At 39.7% G+C, this 23,536-nt stretch overlaps 1 long non-coding RNA gene across 3 annotated transcripts in view; it reads left to right on the top strand.

Annotated features, from left to right (window-relative positions):
* LOC143441678 (uncharacterized) overlaps positions 1 to 23,177 on the top strand; it is a 48,129-nt gene extending 24,952 nt beyond the window's left edge. The window contains exons 2-5 of one of the 3 annotated variants that reach the window (XR_013109282.1): positions 16,339 to 16,477; positions 17,685 to 17,793; positions 17,888 to 17,946; positions 23,128 to 23,177. This is a non-coding gene — a long non-coding RNA (uncharacterized LOC143441678). Of the gene's footprint in view, positions 1 to 16,338; positions 16,478 to 17,684; positions 17,794 to 17,887; positions 18,122 to 23,127 lie in introns of those variants that run through there. The other 2 variants (XR_013109281.1, XR_013109280.1) reach the window with 2 other exon arrangements.
* Positions 23,178 to 23,536: the final 359 nt, after the last annotated feature.

The following is a 23,536-nucleotide window of genomic DNA, read 5'->3' as shown; positions in this document are numbered from 1 at the left end:
ACACAGGGTTCTGCCTTGTCCTAGAGAACAAAGCTGCAGACTATAGATTGCTTCTGTATCTGGGGCCTAAATGGCTGTAAAATGATTCCATTTCCAGATGAAATAGCAGGCTCAGATTTCTCTTGTACAAAATCTTGGTACATTCCTTTCTTCCCCTTAATCCCACTGGCCAAAATACTCAGGTAAAACATTTCTAGGAATGGTTTGAAATGAGAATAATAAGCATTTCCTTTAACCATATTCTGCTTTTCCAGGAAAAGTACTTTCTTCTTTTATTGGTGCTTATTAAAGAACATTTCAGTCACCTCTTCCTCCAAGTACAAAATATATAAGTATTAAAATTATCTCCATGTATCCATAAAGTACAAATCCATGGGCCTAATCATTTAGCACATGATTGCTTAAAATAGATGTGGATGTAAGTGGGTGTAATATTGAACCAAATAATGACCCCTTTCTAAAGGTTAAAGCATGTTTGTAGCTCTCTCTCAGCTGTAGTCTCACCGTAACCTTTGAGGTGGTCTGCAGTGACATTATTCATTTGAAATGGGACAAGCTATTTTTAAACAGGTACATTTAAAGTCACATTCAATAAATGGATTCTAGACTGAAAATCTATTAACTATTTATATAAAAAAATAGGTGTTTAATTACTGGGAAACATTAGTTACCCTGAAGTGCATTTGATGCATACGGTAGTTAGAAAAAATAGGGAACTTACAGAAAAATTGGAGATGATAGTGACTTACTACCAAAAGCAACTTCCAGTGAAAAGAGCTGTTAATAAGAAAGGATATATCCTTTTGAGCCATGAACAAATATATTATTTAATCCCCAAAAGTTCTTCATTCAACATGATTGAAATGATTTAGGTCAAAGAAAACCTCAGTAATACTCCCATGAAAAATGTATCTTAAACAAAATAGCTTTCTGATGAACTGACAGTACAATTCAAGTCAATAAAAGGACTTAGGAAGTGTGAGCCACCTATCTTACAGAGGATATATTTTAAAGTAGAACTCCTGTTCTGATTTCAGTGTGTACCCACTGTTCCACCAGGCTCCGGTGGATAATTTCAAACTCAGGGTCACCCAGACGGCCCAGGTTAATCTCAGTGAGTCTCAAAACAAGAGAAATAGACACAAACATGGGAGAGAGATTTGCGGTACTCAGAGGGAGGGCAGACAGAGTGGTAATGAAATAGGGCTGTAGACCAGCTAACTATCCTTGGAGTGCCCGTGTGCAGTGGTAAAAATATATAAGTGAATAAAGCACACACACACACACACACATCTAATGAAGCCATTTTGCCCTTGGAGATCATTAGGTACTAGAAACATTTAAGTAAAATAAACAAGTACAATACAAAATAAAATAGCAATGGAAGATTACCTTCTGTCTACTATATGGAGAGAGAGAGAGAGAGAGAGAGAGAGAGAGGGAGAGGGAGAGGGAGAGGGAGAGGGAGAGGGAGAGGGAGAGGGAGAGAGAGAGAGAGAGAGAGAGAGAGAGAGAGAGAGAGAGAGAGAGAGAAAATGCCACACATTCAAATAATTGATAGATTTGAGCTTTAAAGGGAATAAACAATCTACCTTTGACGACTAGAAAATACCACATCTGTATTCTTGTCTCTATAGGGCTAAACTGTGATGGTTGGTGACTGAGGCAGAAAAGAAAGTAAAAAGTATAGTGCACTAATTTGAACAGCTTTGAAAGGCTCTGCGTGACTGGAATCTTTAGCATGCACATCATTTAACTTTAAAATTTAAAGCAAATGAGCAATTAGATGGCTCTGTCCTAGAACCGAACTCTTCATTTGCCAAAGTGCCTCAGTTGTTAGTTATGTGATTGCTGAAAGTGTGCTACTTTAATAACTCGATAGGTCCTTCATTATAATCTACACAAATGCCTTCACTACTTGTTAGTTACTCCTGAAGAACATTTTAATGCTCCGTGTAGCTCCTTACTTTCTTTTTCTGCATGTAATTTGTTGTGTTGGCCAGATGCTATGACTTGAGGAACTGTGGGAATGGATACAGTAATTTCCAAAGATGGAAAGGCATACCTTTTAAGGCAATTGATAATCTATTCTGCTAAGTGGACATAGTGTCAAGATGCCCCCTAAATTTGTATCTCTCTACCCATAAATTGTTCCAGCGCTCAGACCTCCTCAGAAATGCATCCTTTTGGTGGGCTGTAGTTAGTGAAGAGACTCACAACTGCTCAGGGTGTAAAGAATAAGTGCCATGCTTAGAGACATCACTATCACATCCTGCAACCGAGGCTCAGGTTATCAAGGAAGTGGGGGTAGAAAGGCAGTAAGAAGCCAGAGAGCAGGGAGGACCAGACTGAAACAGTGCCTTTGAATGTGACCTAAATCACAGCATCTGTGGTTGCCTACATAAGACTTGTGCAAGATCAACACTCTAGGATGGAAGGGGGAGGGTCTCATGAGGCCCCACTCCTAAATGAGGAGTTATTGACAGCGATGTATGCTGGGGGAGGACAATCAGTTTTCTGTAAAAGTATGGCCACTACTAAGTTGACCATGCCCCGGTGGATGGCTCCCCATTCATTGAGTATATGGACCACACAAATTAAATTCAGCGTGTTATTACAAATGGAAAGCAAAGCCAAATAAAAGACATGAAGTTGGGAGGGGTAGCAAAATTGGGAACAGACCTGAAAAGAATCAGAAGGAGGAATGAGGGTAAATCAAATACCCTGTAAGAAATTCTCAAAGAATTAATAAAATAGCATATTAAAATTAATAACCTTATTCTATTTTTTTTTCTTTAAAACTTTTAATGAACATGTTAATTTCACATATAAATCAGTATGATGTTTCAGCAAACACAGTGCACACTAATCAAATCCAGCCTTTTATCATCACCATCTGTTTCTGGCCTTTACTCATCACTATTCTGTATTCAAGCTGGTTTAAAAGACAAAAACAAAAAGAAAATTGGAGCTTGCTTGTAACTTAGCTGGTAGAGTATCTGCTTGGTATCTGTAAAGCCCTGGGTTTCATCTGCAGCGTGTCATAAAACAGGTGTAGTGGCACACATCTATCCACAGTCTAGGTGTTCTGGAAGTAGGACCAGAAAGATCAGGAGTCTGAGGTTACTCTCTACCAAATAGCAAGTTAGAGACCAGCCTCAGATACATTAGAGCATCTCAACGCCAATGAGCATCCTTCTACATGTGAAAAGAAATGTCTTGTACCATCCTTTCTGTGATTGCTTTATTTCAGTTTACATGAAAACTCCAGTTCTATCCATTTTTTTTTCCTGAAAATGACAAGATTTCATTCTTTGGCTGACTAATATTCATATATACTTACATATATCTACATTTCTTCATGTTGGTAGGTTAATCCCATATCTTGCCTGTTATGAGTAATGCTGAAACATGGGTATGTAGTTACATCTTTGCTGTGCTGTTTTAAATAAAACTTGTGCCTTCAGTTCTCTCCTTCAGTTCCCATTTCTATGTCAGTTTGCTGGCCTCACTGAAAACTAAACTGTAAAAGCAAACACAGAGAGAAGCGTCTCTGAAACTGCCCTAGTTAATGAGTGCATTTCGTTTGTGAAAATTCGTTGGGTTTGTCTGACTTCTAATGTTTGTAAGGCATTGTTTTCTCTGGGTACACTATGCTTCCAGAAAAGGTGTTTTTAAGGTTAAAAAGTATTTCCATGTGATTCTGTCTCACACCAAGTTAGACTGCAGAGGAAGGATGGACCAGAGATTGATTCTACCCAGTCCTGAAACTTTTGCATACGCCATTTCCCCTATTTGGACTGCAGTTCCTCTTTCCTAGGTGTGTACAGAAGCAAGCATTAGCTGATTCACTTATCACTAAACCCGGGTTGAAGCCAGATGAGAGGAGCATAGGAGTCACAGTATTATCTATCCCATGCTTTCTTTTCATGGAAAGCTAAGTTCATCCCACTGCCTCTCAGCATATCAGAAGTAAAGCAGGGTGCGTTTGTTTTGACTGTCCCCCTGGTTCCCATTCATTGTCTGCTTTCTCTTGTGTCTTGTCGTCTTCTGTCTCTCAAGCCCACCAGGACTGCAATGGAAACCGACATCTTTTCTATAAGAAGTAGAAAGAATAAACTATCAGGATGGTGGGAAAATGAGTTATGGTAAAAAAGAACATTCACCTAGGCCAGGGTTGTGAGGAAGAGCAACGCAGCCCTTGTTGCCCCATTAAACGACAGGAAAATATGCTGGGCAGGGCGTGACCACAGGAATTCTGGGCTCTGGTCCCACTTAAAGTAACAAGGAAGACACTCTGGGCAAATCTAATGCAGCCTACATAGGGTGAAAAGATTATCACATCTTCTTATAACAGCAAGGATACTGAATGCAGAACAGGAGTCGCACATTCCACTAAAGCTTGTTCTCCCTATTAAAAATAATGGGTGGAGATGTTTTGACATACTTGCCTGTCTTATCAACCCCAAATAAAACATTAGCTGCAGTCATAACAATTTCTACCTCAGATCTATTTTGGAATGCTTGCTGATGGTGCAAGTGTTCCCTTGTGGAAATGTGCCTGCTCTTCAAACAATGCCAAATGGAACCATTTTCTGGGCATATAGAACATTTTATTTTGAAAAATCCTTGCTGATGTATGCAGGGCCTGTGCAGTGTCAAGACACATATTTAATCAAGCATCCCTGGGAGAGCGGCTTGGTACCATTAGCCTCATTACACAGATAAGAACACTGAAATCTAAATAGGCTGACTAGAGGTTGCCGAATGCTTCTTAGCGGCAGAGTCCTCTAAAAACATTGTGTGTAAAGAAAACAAGTGAGCTCGTAAATGAGAAAAACTAGTGAAAACAGCCTAGAGGCGAAGAAAATTTACATTTTTGTTTTGAAAGCTTTCACAGTTAGTGTCAAAGAACACATTGTTCTCCTGGGCAATGTACAATGTTTCTCACTCAGGATTTTGGGGAATTAGACAACTTTATCTGCAGAATCCATGCAAATTAGAGGCCTGTTGGTGGCTTCCCTCCATGGAGTTCAATGTAATAAGAACATTCTGGTTATATTGTTTTTATAATCATTGTGTAAAGTCAGATGAATCCTCTGCAAACCCAATAAACAACCTCCAGCTCTGACTTTCGCCAAGCCATCTATTGAGTGGCAACTCTAGACCGTCAATAAGCTAAGCCGGAGACTCAGTCATAAGTAGGATAGCCCCTACCTTTCGGTGGCTTTCAATCTAGGTGAGAAAAGCAAAATGTAACTCCAAATAGTTAAAAAGATAGTATTTTAGTAAGTATGGCTACATGAATAAATGGCTTCCTGAACAACTGTGTCCCCAGTGCTGTGGGTGGGAGTAGACAGGAAGACTTCTGGGGCTTGCTGGCTGCCAGCCTAGACTTTAATTTAATAAAGGATCCTGTCTCAAGGAAATATGACAGAGTTATAGAGCAAGACACATAAAATCCTCTTTTGGCTTACACATAGGCATGAAGACACACACACACACACACACAAGTTCACATACATATATACATATACACACCACACACATGCATGCACCTACATACTCCCTCAATATCATGTTAGTTAAACTACAAATGTATACAAACTACCCCAGAGATAAAAAGAAGCATGGGAAGTTCTCTGCCCATAGAAAAGAACCAGTAGGGGATATAATACTGAAACAGTGCCGTAAAAACAGAGTAAGGTGAAAAGCATCCTGTGCAAACAGGATGGTAAACGAAAGGCTGAGAAGTATAGACGTGTCATCCGGCCTGTATGTGCTGAGTGGGGGTGGGGGTGGGGGGAATATAGCTGGAAGGGCAGAATGAGATAAACTGGAGACAGGTGGTGATCCATCGTCACTGAGGACGCATTGAAGGATCTAAAGCAGCAAAATCCATGGTCATCTCTGCTTTCACAAACTGGGATGAAAGGGGAAGTGCTGGAGGTTGATGGGCCAGCCAGGAGATTCTTGCATTCATGCAGTAGTAGAGGACAGACATGATAGTGACCTGAACCACCATTACGGCAGAAAGGGTACAACCAGCCAACAATATCATGGTAAGTGAGAAAAGCTAAACTCAAAAGGAAAGTTTCACATGCGCTTTCTCATATGGGGACTTTAAGAGAAAACAACAACAATATGAAAGCAGAAGGGAGACTGTTAGGAAAAGGGAAAAGGCTGAGGGTTAAGAGAGCACAGAGGGGAGCGAAGGCTATCATACACGTGCAAGAAAACGGAATGAATCTATTATTTTCTACAACTAAAAGGAGTTTAAAAGAACACCCAATGTAGTGAGAATTCTGGAAATTTAGTTTCTTTAGAAAATACAGAAATGCTTTAAGAATATGCTTTTGTTCTGACCTCAGGCATGGGATATGGGGATGCTGAGCAGCAGCTGAAGTTCGGCAGAGAGAGATCTTAGCCTGTATCTTGGAGCACTTTGGGGGCATTTTCCCCATTCTGTGTAGGTGGCTGTCAGTTCCATCATGGAATAACTACGAAAGACTTTTGTGGTCTAGAGGTACATGTCCAGCCAGGTGGAAACTGGTTCTGCTTCCTGAAAATATGAAGCCTAGGTGTGTGGTCAGGTCACAAGCCAAGAAACCAAGGGGGCGGGGGCTCTCGCTTTAGTTCAAGTACCAGTGGAAAACAGATCATAAGCCAGGAACTGGATAAGGGCTCAGGCACAGGTTACAAAGAGGGAGTCGACCCAAGGGGATCAGATATATACATACAAAGAGAACTGACTCTGGAGTGCAGCAAGACCAGCTCTGAAGCCCTATATGCTAGTGCCTGGGATTCCTAACAGTTTGCTGTCCCATTGAGGAACCTACTGATCATGCTGATAGGAGATAGTAGAGCCTGCGGCTGAAATGGGAAAGAGAGAGGCTGATGGTGGATTGTTGATGTTCTTCTCCAACTAGAACAATATCAATTAGATATATTGATGCTTTTATATGGTATTATAAAACTCAAATTTTTGTACTAGCTAAACTACAAATGGTTTTCTGTTCAAAACATTGAACTTTATCTTTACCCACTCTGCTACTGAGCTATGTCCTCAGCCCTCTTTTTTACCTCTTATTTTGATCAGAGTGGTCTTGATGATTGTTTAAACCAGATAAGTAGGCCTTGAACTTGTGACCATTCCTCCTCTGGCTCTGGAATGGCAGGGATCACAGGTCTGTGTCATCACGCCCAGCATTGAGTATGGTTTTTGTTTGTTTTTAGTTTAACAAACTCTTCTCAGCTTCATTTTCCATAACTGTAATACTGCAACTGAGAATACCTCGCTCACAGGTAAAAAATTTTATGTGTAAGGAGTTTGCAAATTGTGCCAAGGCATGTAACTATAAATCATTATTACTATTTTGGGAGAAGGATGGCAGCAATTTAACTGTGCTGAGCCAATTTCCATCGCATTTAAGATAAGGATAATTCATTCATTGAAAATGAGAGGGAGTAGGTTTATGGAGTTAAGATATAACTGGTAGATTTGTAATACAAAAAAAAAAAAAAAAAAAAAAAAAAAAAAAAAACCACTATGTCAAAGAAAGCACTCCTGCTTGGGAAAAACAGTAAGCTTTTCAGGAGATGGCACTGTCATAACTTTACTTACTATTAAATATTCCATGGTTCATACACTTTATCTTAGGGAAAGCATGGCTTATAATTCACCAGAATTGAGAGTAGCCATTTTGCAAGTTTCTGCTTTGTTCAAGATAACTACTGAAAACCAGCTAGAAAAGCTAAGGGCTGCTTGACTTTCACCATAAAACCAGCACTGGGCCATCTAAGTTTACAATTGTGTTTGTTGTAATAAAACACAGTTTATAGGTAACAGGTGTAGCTGACTTCTAACCTCAGTTGGGTGAGGCTGGGCTCTCAAGCTGGCTCTAAAGGGATTTTAAAAGATTTAAGAGACTGAGTGAAAGCCACAATGCATCTAGGAATTGACTTTTAAAGGTGTCATTTTGGCAAATGATGAGTTACTAAAATACGTTCTAGTACTGAAAGACGTTTATAAGTGAAAGTGAGGTTGTTTAGTGGAAATAATGCTCATTATTTAATTAGAAAGTGTTAATCTTTGGAAATTCCATGAATGTAGTTGGCTTTAAACACATTTTCTCATCATCCATTCACATTGGCTTCTTTCCCCAGCAAAGGCCTCCAACATCTTTGGGGATAACTGTAATCTACTCAGACTAAAACATTCTGTGCTTAAGTGATGTCCTTTTTAACTACTACAATTAATTTAGTGACCAAAAATCAGCTGCTGCATTTCAAAGGAAGAGAAGGAGGAAAAAGGAAAAAATAAAGGAAGAAAGAAAGGAAGGAGGGAAGGAAGGAGTGAGGGAAGGAGGAAGGAAGGAAGGAAGGAAGGAAGGAAGGAAGGAAGGAAGGAAGCCATGAACTTGTGCAATGTCGTGAGCTTCATCTCTTTTCTTCACTTCCCTTCTCTGTGAGCCTGCCTAGGGCCCCCAAGTTTGCTTCTTCTGCTGGCTGAATTGTCTAATCTCTCCCCACCTCTCATATTTCAGAACTGTCAGCTGCTCTCAGAGTTCGCCCCTCTCAGAACTTAGCATTTCTGGCAGGAATAAAAGGGACATTTCCCCACTTTGGTTTTTATTTGATACTTAGTATGCTATCATAATAACCATAAAGAAAACTTGGTGGAGGGGGAGAAGCTTGCAACTTCCCTTAAAACGATATTTTTCTTTGTAATTTCATTTATTTATTTCATTACATATTTATTCAAAAGCTTTCTGTGACTAGGCTCTATTCCTACTGTGGGGGATATTCCAGCAAGGCAATCCGTGTGGCTCTTCATTTGACTGTGGAAAAACATAAATTAAAGAATATATTATATGATGTCAGGGAAAGTTAGATGTTAAGAAGAGAGAAGACAGTTTAAGATTGAGGCGTGCAGGGTTGGATGGAAGAAGGAGTGATTTCTCTTGCAATGCAGTCTTGTTCTGTAAGAAAATGTATTTCCCCCCTTGGGAAAAAAGACAAAGAGACAAATAAATAAGAAATCAAAATAGTAATTAAAAACAAATAGATACTAGTAAAAAGAACAGAAAAAGATTAATAAAGAAAACAAAGAAAAACCTGGTGATCTAGAATTGTTTTCTCACATCATTCATATGTCACTTTACATAGCTAATACTCACCAGAAGCTGATGTTAATTTATAAATAGAAAGTAGAGGAAATCTACACCACACACACACACACATGCACACACACACACACACACACAAGAACATACCAACTAAGAGAGAAACTAGTGAGCAGCAGGAAAGAGGAAAACAAATTCTCATCATTAAAATGTCAAACTTTGAGACATGGGAGCAAATTCGGAATATGTAAAGAAACTCTGAAATAAAACTATAAACAAATCGAGATGAAAAGAGTTGGTTGAGATTGGCAAGATGGCACAGCAGGAGCTGGCTGCCAAGGCTGACCAACAGAGGACCAACACACTGAAGGGAGAGGACCTCCACAGGCCTCCTTCAGAGCTGGCTGCCAAGGCTGACTGACAGAGGGCCCACACACTGAAGGGGGAGCGCCTCTATAGGCCTCCTTCTTTCACTCTCTGTCTACAAAAGCATTCGAAGGTCTAGAAACACAAAACCCTGCTCACCCTGAGAAGACAAGAACACCAACAATGGGAGAAACAGAAAAGTCTGACCAGGAAACAGAAAGCTCAGCTGTCAGCCCCACTGAGAGTCTACCCCAACTTGGGGATGTGTGGCCCAGTTCTACCCTTTGGAAGACAAGGGGTTGGGTGTATGGCTAGCAGTAATTAAAAGAATGACTGGAGCCATTTACTATGGAGCCTGTGTTGACCTGAGAATGAACTTACAGTTAGCAGTACACAGACATAGATTTGAATTCATTTATGGTGTCAAATTAGTCAATTGGTCTCTGCATCTATTTCCTAGCTGGTGCTACATTTCTGGTGTTCATACAGAGTGTATTTAAAAGACCACCCTTGAGCTAAACTGAGTTTTATGTCATTTTTATCTCAACAATGTTTAAATATGAATAGCGTTATGCAGTATTGCTTGGCATATAGTGGGTACCCCCCTCATAATAGGTATCAGGGTTGACATCTTCATTCAATATTTTATTTATTTTTGAGATATGGTCACGCTATGTAGCCCTGGCTGACCTGGAACTCACAAGAGAGTTGATTGCTTTTGCCTCTCCTGTGTGTTAAACAGGAGACTTTTAAATAAGAGGTTTTGGTTTGGGGGTCTTTTTTTTTTATTACTTTTATTTATTTACAGTTCAGTCATTAGCCCCCTCCTGGTCCACCCTCCTATAATTCCTCATCCCATTCCTCTTGCCCCCTGTCTCCAAGAGGATGTCCCCACCCTGCCCCAACCAGACCTCCCTACTCCCTGGGGCCTCAAATCTTTCCAGTGAGGATGCTTCAATCTCACCTGGGAGGAAGAAGAAAACAATTAGGGGAGGCAGAGGGAGGGAGAGATCTGGGTAGGAGAGGGGAGGAAAAAGGGAAAAGAGGAACATGATCAGGTTTTTTTAAAAAATGAAATAGAACGACATTTGTACATTGATGATGATGATCTCTAGATGTTCAGATGACAATCATGCCAAGTACATTATTACTTAAAAAAAAAAAAGAAAAAGAAAAGTTAAGAGTCTGAGAGATGCTCAGTGGTTAAGAGCACAGGCTGCTCTTGCAGAGGACATGTGTTCAGTTCCCAGCACTTGCATGGTGGCTCACAACCACCTTTAACTCCAGTAACTCCAATTCCTGGTAATCCAATGCCCTCTTCTAACCTTTTTGTGTACTGGACACAGATGTGGTGCACATATGTGCAATATGCAGGCAAATGCTCATAAAATAAAAATGAATTTCAAAATTACCAGCTTTATTGACATGTACTTCACATTCCAGAGAGCTGATCTTTTTTTTATTGAACATTATAGTGGTTCTTAGTTTAATCACAGAATTGTGCCACTACCACTTGTTTCTAACTTGAAGATGTCTTCATCTCCCCTAAAATAAATTCTGTGTACTTATTAGTAATTAATCTATATTCCAACCTTTCTCTACTTGTTGATAAGTGTCTTAGTCAGTGTTCTATTGCTGTGAAGAGACACTCTGACCAAAACTCTTATAACAGACATTAGTGCTTGCTTACAGTTTGAGAGGTTTAGTCCGTCATTATCTTGGCAGGGAGTATGGTGGCAAGCAGGTAGACATGGTGCTCGCAAAGGAGCTGAGAGTTCTATATCCTGATCTTCAGGCAGCTGGAAAAGAAACCACTGGGCCTTGATTGGGTTTTTGTAACCCCAAAGTCCACCCAAGTGACACATCTCCTCCAACAGGGCACACCTCCTAATCCTTTCAAATAGTGCCATTCCATAAGCATTGAAATGTATGGACCTATGGGGGCCATTCTTTTCATACCACCACAGCAAGTAATGATTTATTTTCTGAGTCTATAAATTTACTGACAGACAAGTAGAATCACTTAGTCTGTAGTTTTTTTATGATAGACTTCTTTTGCTTTACTTAATGTTCTTGAGGTTTGAACATGTTGTACAGCATTGAAGTTGAAATTTCTGGTTTCTTTAGAGACTTGGTTGTGTCATTTGATGTTTTTCTGGTAACTGTCTTATGAGAGGATGTTTTTGCTGCAGCAGACACGTGGGATGATGTTGTGTTCAGAGCAGACGAGTGGTGTTTTTCTGGAAGCAACCTGGAAAAGGGCATGTGATGTTTTGCTAGAGCAGAAGCCTGAGAGAACATGTGATGTTTGGGAAGAGTATAAATATAGCCCAACAAACAGTGGACAATGCTAGGTAGTATTGGTTCGCCTTGCCATTCTTTGCTGATCATCATTTGTCATGACTTTGTAGAGAGAAATGCACCAAAGAACTTCTGGTGGTATTCCAGAGGCTTCTTGCTACTTCTGCTGTCTATTTGAGCCAATTGGCAGATCCCCAAGGTTTCTACTGGATCAAACTGCAGCTGCTGATTCATGAATAGTGTTTGCTGAGTCCTGTGAACTGAACTGCTGATATCCTGACAAATGCAGATTAGATTCACTCCAAAAAACCTATTTCTAACCAGGTCTACATCCCCCTTTGCCCCATTAACCTTTCCTTTCCACTAACTCTGGTAGATGGTGGGCTAGAAGGGAGGTTAAAGAACTTAAATACACTTATTAAAGTAGGTTTTGAAAAAAAATATAAGCCTACAGAGCATTCTTACTTTCTTATGGATGACTTTTATTCCATTGAATAGAACATTTCTTTATATTGTTTATTCATAGACATTTACATTGTCTCTCTTTACACTATGTTAATGCCAATGCAATGAGCATTCTTCTACATGGTTTTGTGCAGAGATATCTTTAGTTCTTCTAGGAATGGGGTTGCGATTTCATGTAATAGCTGTATGTTTAACACTTTAAATAAACTATTTCATTTATAGTGGTGGCTAGTTTTTAGTCAATCTGAAACAAACTAGAGTCATCTGGAAAGAAGAAACCTCAACGCTCAATTAAGGGATTGCGTCCATCAGACTGGTCTGTGATTAAGTTTGTAGGGTATTTTCTTGGTTGATGGTAGATGTGGAAGGGTCCAGCCTGTGATGGGTGGCGCAACCCTTTTATAAGTGGTGCTGGGTCATGTAAAGAAAACAGGCTAAGTTAGTCATGGAGAACAATCCCATAAGCCACATTCCTCTCTAGTCTTTGCTTTAGTTCTTACCTCCAGGTCAATGCCTCGGCTTCCCTCAATGGTGGACTATAACTTGTATGATGAAATAAGTCCCTTCCTCCCCAGGGTGGTTTTGGTCAGTGTCTTATCACATCAATAGAAAAAGCAAACTAGAACATTTATTCATTGTAAAGCTAAAACAACTGCTAATTTCTAGGGTAAAATGGAAGATAACCTTGGGGCTTTTGTGCCAGAAATCAAGGAACTGCTAAAAAAAAAAAAAAAAAAAAAACAAACAAACAAGAATGGGAGGCATGAGCTCCACTACATAAAGAATGGGAGGCAACTACAAACGTAACCGTGAGGAACCTACTATTATGTTGCTACATATTTGCTACCTATATTACATACATAGTATCAAACTGACTCCTAACTGCTTCTCTGTATCCCCATAGGTTAGTTCAGCTCTCAGCCTTCATCAGAGAATCTTTTTTTGTAGCAACTTCTTTTTTGAGTGACAACTAATACAGAGTTGGTTAAAGTGTAGAGAATAAGTAACTGTGGCTTTCTCAGCCCTAAATTGAATCTATATCCATCTGTTTCTTCCACGGCTCGGGGAATAGGAGAGGAGATAAAAAAAAGATCTTGTAAGAGCCAGAGGCTGGGAAGAATGGCCAGCAAACAGTGTCCTAGATATGATAGGGCCATTGTACTCATGACCCCCCACTGGCTGTGTTTGCTTCCACAAGACCTGCACAAGATCAAGGCAGTCAAAATGCCAGCATAGATGGAGAGGGGGAGCACAAAGGCCTGCCCTTAACGGAGGAGCTTTCACAGTTGAAGACCTACTAAAATCCACTTTCTTCAGAAAAGTAGTTCTTGAATATTTTCTGTGCTCCAGTGAATGGCCCTATACCCAAGCATATACATATAGATAGATAGTCCTGATTAGACTCTGGGTTATGAAAGAGGACATCAAGTTGGGAAATGTACACAGCAAGTGGAGTCTGAGAGTAATTGGAAGAAGAATGGTGGCTAGGTGTGATTAAAAACGTGTGTGTGTGTGTGTGTGTGTGTGTGTGTGTTTCCATAATTCTCAAAAAAATGAATAATTTTTAAGCTAGGGCATGTCAGAGGAGTTCAAGAAGCAACTTGAAAGAACTGTCCAATTTGAACAACATATTAGATTATAGCCTGAAGTACAGCCCATTGGACCCCACAGACATTGACACACCTTGGGGGAATAAAACTAATAAGGGACAAATATTCCTAGCAGAAGAATGTGAACTAACGTCAGGCATTCCCTCCTCTAGGAACTTTGTTTCTCTAAGTGTGGGCTGGGCTGAAAGTCTTAACTCCAAAGCATAAAGTATGGGGAAGGGCCAGAGGGTGGTTATTTATTGATAAAATCAACAATGACACCTAAACTAAGGCATGAAAGCTACCATTACCAATCACTCATGACATCAACATCATGCATCCCCTGATACGGTGGGATGAGGTCATATCACTCAGGTGGTATTCTTCTCCAGGCCCAATGATGACAATTTAATTGTAAGTAAATACTCTATGCAGCAATGTGAATGGCCTGCTACAGATAACCCAATCAAGATGGTGTAGCATTTGCTTAGGGTATGAGTCCCCTGCTTTCTCTGTGGATTTGCCTCATCTCTTTCCTTGCCACTATCAGCATTTGGTAAATTAATAAGCCATAGTTACACACAGGAAGATATGCATTTACCTTGGCCTCCCTTCACCTGGACTTGCTTAAACACTCAGTAAATATCTGCTGAGGGATTTCATGCAGTCCAAGACTCAGCTGTTATATAGACAGTGACAGGCCCCAGATGTGTTTTCTCTCTCTCTCTCTCTCTCTCTCTCTCTCTCTCTCTCTCTCTCTCTCTCTACCTTATAGAACTTCCTCTTTTCCTCTCATTAACTGGCTGTCCCGTGGGAACTGTAAAGGAAAGACCCCCAAAGTCCAACTCCCCATCTTTCCACCTTTGCTTCCTGTTGTGTCATTCTCTTGCCCATATGTCATTTCTCAATTACCACAATTATCACTCACTTAGAGTCAAAAGAAACCTCAAGAGTCTTCAAGTGTCTTTCTGCTGTAAGTGAACCAACACTTGTTTTGTAGGTCACAGACTGAACTTGCCACCTGCTCTTTTGTTTTTAACCCAGTGTTTGACTGTGCCCAGTCTCCCACTGAGTTAGGTACAGTTCATTGGTCAATATGAAATTTCAATAAAACCCTAATATGTGTATTTTCTTTAATAAGGGCCTAGCAGTAAATAACTTAGCCTTTGCAGTTCACATGGTCTAACTTTTCTGACATGGCACAAAGATAGCCATAGGGGAGACTTAAACAAATAATTGTGGCTCTTTTAATAAAACTTCATGAAAACAGGCCATAGATCAGATGTGGCCTGTGAGCTCTGCTTTACCAGTGTCTGACTTGAGAATAGCATTAGATGAGTTTCCCTGGGATGGGACTGCAAGGCCCGGAGGACTCAACAGAATCTAGGGGATCTTTAATGTTAAATGGGCCTCAGGAAGAGCACTCAATGAAAGAAAATGAGAAGGAGTGGTCTGTGGGGTAGGCAGAAAATTAGGGTGTAGTTGTGTCCTAGAAACCAGAGTAGAAAAGTGTCTCCATTATAGTCAAAAATCACAGGGAGATGGAGTCAGGCGGCTGCTGTGTGAGACTTTGGGTCTATGTCAGATAGAGAGCTTGCGACCATGGCATTGTTATGTTGGAAGTGGACAGAAAGCTGGAGGTGGGATCATCTAGGCTAGAGCCCTATCCTGGGCTCTAGGCCATTCAATGGAAATTCAGCACAGATAAGTAAGGTCCAAAGCTCTCAGACCAAGCAAGACCCAAGGATTGTTCCAAAGGAACAAAATAATGACCTTGAGATGGCACATTCTCTGTGTTCATGATGGTGAGACTGAAAATCAATAATCCTCCAGTCCAGTAAAAGCCATGGGTTTCTGCTTGAACAGTGTGTGAGCACTGCCTTTGTAGTAGGTGATGCCTCGCTGCCTGCTTTTCAGAGGGGAAACTGGAAAGAGAAAGTTTCCAGAAAGTTTGATATCATGTGTAAAGCCAACCAGCCAACCGGCAACCCTTACCGGGTCCCTTCTCTAGTTCTGTTTTTGTGGAGAGAAGAAAAATCAGGCAGTTTTAGAAGGATTTAGTTCATCTTCCTATAGTCGTCATTTCAGAAGGTGGTCTTGTTTGGCATTTATGGTCAGGCAGTTGATAATATTGTATAATCAATGTTTGTAGTATTGGGAATCAAACCTAGGGGCTTGCTCAAACTGGGCAAGCATTTCGACCACTGAACTACACACATATCTATCTGTAGAAAATATTTTTAAAAAAAAAAGAAAAAGAAAAAGAAAATTCACTAGAAATTTTTTGTACCTTTTCCACCATCATGTTAGCACATTTTAAAATTCAAAATATGTGGGATGGAAGTCTTGTTACCTCCCCTCTTCCCCACCCCCAACCCCCAAGGCCTCACTGTTCTGAGACACAGCCCTCAGTGACTAACCACCCTACCCTGGGGCTTAAAATTATTTAACAGAAAAGAAAACTCTATGAGCCGGCTACTCTCTTGTTCCAGGAAATTGTCTGGGAGCTCTTGGAAAGCAAGGGACACAGATTAACCCTGCATCTAAACTTCACTCAAGGCTGGAGAACAGAGACACCAAGAGAGGCTTGGAACTGCTAATTTTGCCTTTTGATCAAGAGGAGTGAACTCGGTACACACTTATTTCCCATCATTAGTGGGGCTCTTGACCACACCCCTCCCTTAATTCTTTCCTGAGTCGATTTCTAATTTGCCTTTGGTTTCTGTATTAAAACAACAGACTGAGATCAAAGAGGATGATGACATGGAATAAGCGGCGGGTGCCTAACAGCTCTGTAAGGGGACTAGGAACGCCACATAGAGTGCTTACTCAGAAGCAGCCTTCTGAGAAATTCTTGACAATACATTCTGCCATAGCATGCTTTAAGAGACTATTCAAACTTCATTTCTATTACTTAATACTCATTCAACTGTTATTTTTTTATTGAGTACCTCCTTTATTGTGTATAATTTACATATATCTACTGTATGTATACATACACACTATGCATGTTATATATAGGATTTGACTTTAAAAAGAAGCATTGAATAATCAATGGAATATTGAACAGATGCTTGAGTACTGATTCTAACACTCACTCACTAGCTACAGTTAGATGACTAATGACCCCCAAGATACAGTCATTTAAACCTCAGAGCATGGCTATTTGGGATACATCTTTCTAGGTACTGTTGACCTAAGACTTTGAGGTAGAATCATCCTCAATCAGATTGGATCCTAAATTAAATGAAAAATTTCCTATGTGACACATAAGGAGAAGAAACAGAAACAACAGAAACAGAAAGATGCCACTTGGAATTACACTGCCCCACACCAAGGAAAGCTAGGGTGTTCAAGCAGCTGCAGGAGACAGGACAATGTTATGGGGTGCAAATCTATCTGCAATCGGATATTTAGCTCTCTAGTCTCCAGGACTACAAACCATCAAAGTTTGTTGTTGTAAGCACTAATGTTTGTGGTTATTTGTTCCAAAAACCCTAAGAAACTCATAGACCAGTGATAAAGACTTCTTATTAACTCACTCACGTCGATTTCTGGCCCTATAAAATGAAGAGAATACCATTCACTCAGATACTGGGAAGAGTCAAAGACATAATGTATAGAAACTGCAGAGCATGAAACCTGGCAAACATCAAGGGTGCAGCAAATGTTAGCAATCATTATTAAGGTCTGCATGGTAATATAGGTCACGTTCCTTGAGGTTGGGTAAAGAGGAATTACAGATTTACCTATGCTATTATTACATTGACAGTTCCCTTTACTGCTGCTGTTTGTGTTGTTTTGTTTGTTAATCTGGGATATCATTTTACTTTTAAAGCTGGAAGGCAGAAAGAAGGCAGTACATCATACAGATGAGTAGCCTCTAATATATTTGTCTGGAAAAACTGCATGGGCTTTGGAGCATCTGCCTCTATGATAAGTACAAGGTACACATACTCACTTACCCCCAGGGGCTGTGGAAAAGTTGATCAGTGCCAAAGATGTTTATATGTGATTGTTTATGTATTTATGTCTCTCTAGGTTAACCAAAAATCTTTCATGGTGAAGATGAAGAGTGGAAGAAACAAAACTCAGTGAATGTATATAATTAAATCAATTTGTCAATTTTTTTTTGGGGGGGGGTGTTGAAACAGAGTTTCTCTGTGTAGCCCTGGCTGTCCTGGAACTCACTCTGTAGACCAGGCTGGCCTCGAACTCAGAAATCCGCCTCTCTCTGCCTCCCAAGTGCTAAGAATAAAGGCGTGCGCCACCACTGTCCAGCTCAATTTGTCAAATTTACTTGTACTGGTGTTTTACCTGTGTGTAAGTCTGTGCACTGTGTGTAGTCATCTCTTGGGGAGAGTAGAAGAGGGTGTTGGGTCCCCTGGAACTGTAGTTACAGACACTGTGAGCTTCCATGTGCATGCTGGGAATCGAACCTGGGTCCTCTGGATGAGCAGCCAGTGCTGTTAACCACTCAGCCATCTCTCTAGCTTCACACAATTCATTTTAAATACATGCTTCTGAAGCTGCTTCCTTCTCTTTTTAGGACTTAAAAAACCAGATTATTTCCTTTTATATATGTGATAGAATCAAATGATCTTAAGTGTCAGAGAATATGCATTTGTAAAGAAATAATATAGAGAAATTTGGAGGAGTCCAATTTCTATTTCCTTCTTTACTTTTTCTATGTCTTTAATGACAATACATTTCAAAATTAGGGAAGTGATTGTACTCCCATATTTAAACTTATATTGCACCTTTACTGTATATGCACATTCATGGAATGTTGTATTTCAAATATGTATTTTTATGAAAGTTGGGGAAATATCCCTAAACAGCTGTGAACACCCACAACAGCCAAGCTATCCAAATAATTTCCCTTAAACAAGACTTGTGATTCTACAAATGTATGCTATGTGCCATGTTTGACAAAGGGAAATCTGCATCTAGAGACCATCCCACTCCCAAATTTTTATGATTTACTGTCCCCCCCCCCCCTTTTTCCATTTTCATGACCACTCATCTGTAACTTTTCCATAGCTTTTCAGTCTCCCCTCTCAAAGTCAGCCCTGGCCTAGCTGTTCATCCTGCTGCACTGATCTTTTTATTCACAGTGTATCATCCATCTTCCCTTCAGTTCCCATGCAGCCAGTGCTCAAAATGTATAATCCTATTCTTCAATTCTTCTTTTTCCCAACTTTTATTTTACGTTTCTGTATGTGCGTATATGTTTGTGGCTGGATGATACTGCATGTGAGCCCACAATACAACCCACAGAAGTCAGTTCCTTCCTTCTATCATGTGAATCCAGTTCAGGATGCTAGGCTTGGCGAAGGAATCCTCTTACCCTCTGAGTCGCCTCACCAGCCCCATCTTGAGCACTTCTTGCAGGTCCAGACAAGCACACTGACCTCCGTAGTGTCTCTACTGTTAAATGACTCCAGATTAGTTCACAATCAAACACATGACATTTCTTCCTATCAGACTGTGGTGGTTTGGATAGGAATGGCCTCCATAGGCTCACACATCACACGCTTGGTCATCAGTCAGTAGTGCTGCTTGAGAGGGACTAGGAGGCATGGCCTTGCTGGAGAAACTGTGTCACTGGGATTTTGAGGTTTTAAATACTCAAGCCAAGCCCAGTGTCTCTTCCTGCTGCCTACAGACGGGGATGTAGAACTCTCAGCTCCTCCAACACCATGTCTGCCTATGTGCTACCATGCTTCCTGCCATGATGGTGATGAACTGTAATCCAAACCAGCTTAAATGCTTTCTTTTATAAGAGTTTCCATGGCCATAGTGTTTCTTCACTGCAACAGACTATTGTTTAAGACACAAATTAAGATAGCATTACTTTACATGAGATCATTTTGGATTACACATGGAATTTTGGTTTATGTGAATTTATTTTATTGTTATGAACGTTTTGTTTCTGTTAGAGCAAGACACACATCTCCTTGTGGTCCATATCATGTCATGTCTATGTAGAATGTGATAAGTATTAGAATAGATTTGTTGAACATTGAGTCAAATGCTTCTGAGGGATAGCAGAAATAAAAGACTGCAAAATTCTCTCATGCTTCTGGTAAACTAATAAGTCACCTCAGAAAATTCTGACACTATCTGGTGACCAGTAGGAGATTTGCACTTGAAAACTATTAGTCTTATGTCAAATAAATAATTCCAGAAAATCAAATATTCACTCATCATATGCATATCTATGGATGATTATGATATTTAATTATTTATATTTTTTAAAAATTTATTATTCACATGCATTTATTTGTATATGAATATTTATATAAATGCATACAGATAGACTTTGATTCCTTTTTTGCAGGCAGAGTCCTTAAATGTATGGGATAAAGTTAGACTTCTATGGTTTAGAAAACACTGAGTTCTTAGGCATTGTGTTTGTGTTTGTTTGGTTGGTTCTCTTTGTAATCAAAAGGGTGTGGTAATTCCAAATGCATGGCATGGAATGGTGCCACGTCATGTGTGATGAATGAACCCCCAGTGGCTTAGGTTTTGGTTCTGTTGGGGAAGTGAATTTTTTTTTTTCAAATAAAAAAGCAAATGCTTTTAGGTGAGAGTATCTTTGTGACTTTTAAAAGCATGGGAAGACAGTTTGGATCAATACACCCCTCCAGCTCAAAGAGTTACATTCTCTCATGTGATGAAACTATCCCTAAAGAGCATCCCTTTGGCTTCACAATGGAATAGGACTCAGCATTAGGATTTTTTTGGAACTCAGGCACAGCCATAAAACCATCTCTTTATTAAGCAATAGTCCACATGGTGTAAAGGAGTCAATTATCAGCCTCTGGAAGAAATAGCACTAAATATTTGAGGATTTGTCATACATAAATGGGAACATGCTTAGGCACAGATAGGAAGTTTTATTTCATCATTTCAACAGAATGCTGGATGGTTTTGCAGAACTTTGCCCTACAGTTTAGTTTCATTCATTTTTGTCGTTAGCATATAAAATCTTGGGTCTCATTGCAACATTTTCAAACATTGGTTTTATTTATGTTCCTTCCCACTGTTCCCATTCCTCTCTTGCCTGTTCTCTTCACTGTCCTGAATAGATCCTCCATTGGACATGCATGTTCAAGCATTTTATTGCCTTCTCTCACTGCCCCTCCATTAAGGTCTCTTTTCCCTCTAATAGTTCACTTTCTAGTTTTATGATGCACACACACACACACACACATACACACACACACACGCACACACACCCCTAAATTCTGCATGTGAGAGAAAAGTTGTAGTATTTGTCTGAGACTGGCACATTTTACCCAATATTATGACTTCCAGTTCTATACATTTCCCATTAAAGTTGTGATTTCATTTCCTTCCATTCTTATTGTGGGCATGTATCGAATTTTAAAGCCCATCAGTCTGTTGTTAATCGACGTACAATCTGATCCTATTTTTTTATCTTCTTCTTCTTCTTCCTCTTCATCATCATCATCTTTATTTCAAGAACCTCCATACTGATTTCTGCACTAGCTGTGCCAGCTTAAATTTTCATCTGTGGTATGTGAGTGTTCTTGTTTTATTTTTAATTATATGTGTGTGTGCAGCATGTTGCACACAAGTGCTGGTGCCTATGGAGGCTGTAAGAGGCCATTGGATCCCCTGAAGCTAGAGTTGTAACCTACCCAAGGTGGGTTCTGGGAACTGAACTCTGGTCCTTTGAGAGGCCAGGAAGTGCTCTTAACCTCTGAGCCACCACCCCAGCTCCTCCCCAGCCTTTATTTACCAGCATTTATTGCTTTCTTAATAATAACAGTTCTGGCTTGATTGAGATGAAATCTGGAAGCCATTTTAATTTCAGTTCCCCTGGTGGTAGAGTTGTTGAGCGCTTTCTTAAATACTCATTGATCATTTGTGTTTTATCTTTTGAAAATTGTCCATTCAGCTCATTGATCCATTCACCAACTAGAAAATGGATGTACATTGTGGATATAGTTTTATATTTGTAAAGACTTTCTCCCATTCTGTAAACTGTCCCTTTATTTTGCTGTGCAAGATAATTTTTTTTTTTTTGGTACTGTTTAATTGCATGTTTTTAAGTTGTTTAGCTATTTCTGTGCTTTTAAGAAATTCCTGGCCTCTTCCAGTTGAAGTGCTTTTTATTTACACTCTCTCCCATCCACTTGAGCATTTTAGATTATATATTAAGGTACTTGGATCATTTTGAAATTGTTTTGTGTCAGGTGAGAAGTATGGATCTTATTCCATTCCTCTGTATGTGGAGATCCAGCTTTCCGCACCCTCCTGCCCCCGTACTATTTGATGAAAAGCTGTTTGTTTTTTTATTATTGTTTACCAGTGTGTATATAATTTGACACCTTTGTCAAAAAATTTTATGCTATTGCTTTGTGGGTTTATTTCTGGGATACTCTGTTCTATTTCATTGATTTACATGACTGTTTTATGCCAATGTCAAGTTGTTTATGTGTTTGTTTAGTGTGCATTCTGGGGTGACAGGAAAGCTTATCAGAGTCAGTTCTCTCCCTATAGCACGTAGGTTCCAGTGGTCACACTCAGGTCACCAGGTTTAGTGGCAAGTGACATTACTTGCTTAGCCACCATGCCCCTGTGCTACTTTGCAGCTATCACTCTGTAGCATAGTCTGAGATCAGATACTGTGATGCCCCCGCCATTCCTGTTTTTGCTTAGGAGTGCTTGGTGAGTTATTATCTTCTGTGCATTCCTTATGCATTTTAGGATTTTTTTTCTAGTTCTATGAAGAATGTCATCACATTTTATGGAAATTTCATTGAATCAGAAGGCTTCTATCAGTTATACAGATATTTTTATATTATTTTTTTCCAATCCATGAGCATGGATGGTCATTTTATCTTTTGGTGTCTTCCTTTTTTTCTTTCTTTAGTGTCTTAAATTTTTCTTTGTAGAAGTCTTTAACTTTCTTGGTTAAAGATTATTTCTGTTGAAGGTATTTATCAGATCTAAAAGCTTCCGGTAGAGTCTTTAGGGTTTGTCAAATATAGGAACATGTCATCTGCAAAGAGGGATAGATTGGTTTCTCTACCTCACATGTTCCTTTTTTCCTTTTATTTTCTCTCTTGTCTTTTTGTTTCAGTTAAGACTTCAAACTCTGTATTGAAAAAAAAAAAAAACAGTAGAGAGAGTAGACGTTCTAGAATTCAGAGGAAATGTTCTTAGTTTTTCTCTTGGTATAGACTTATAATATATAAACTTTATTATATTGAGATATGTTCACTCTGTTTATTTTCCTGATTTAGCAAGAAGACACGCTGAACTTTGTCAATGCTTTTTTTGCATCTATCAGGGTAAGTATGTGACTTTTGCCCTTCTCTGTTCATATACTGAATTACATTTATTGATTTCTACACATTGAACCAAACTTGCATCCCTGGATGAAACCAACTTGGTTGTGATGTAGTTTCTTCTTAGCATGCTCTTGATTTCCATTTTGTTGAGAAAATTTCCATGCATACTCATCAAGGAATTTGGTCAAATTACTTGCTTGCTGTTGTGGCCTTAATAGCCCAGGCCCAACTGCCTAGGGATGGCACTGCCCACAGTGGACTGGGGCCTTCCATATCAATCAGTCTGAGTTTGCTGTAACGCTTCTCTTACTCTGGTTCCTACTTAACACTAAGTCTTACATGCATTTTGTAAATGTAGAAC

Source organism: Arvicanthis niloticus, chromosome 3 (assembly GCF_011762505.2).
Source record: "Arvicanthis niloticus isolate mArvNil1 chromosome 3, mArvNil1.pat.X, whole genome shotgun sequence".
Lineage (NCBI taxonomy): Eukaryota > Metazoa > Chordata > Mammalia > Rodentia > Muridae > Arvicanthis > Arvicanthis niloticus.
Note: the sequence above shows the minus strand (reverse complement) of the source record. Positions and strands in the feature narration are given on the sequence as shown.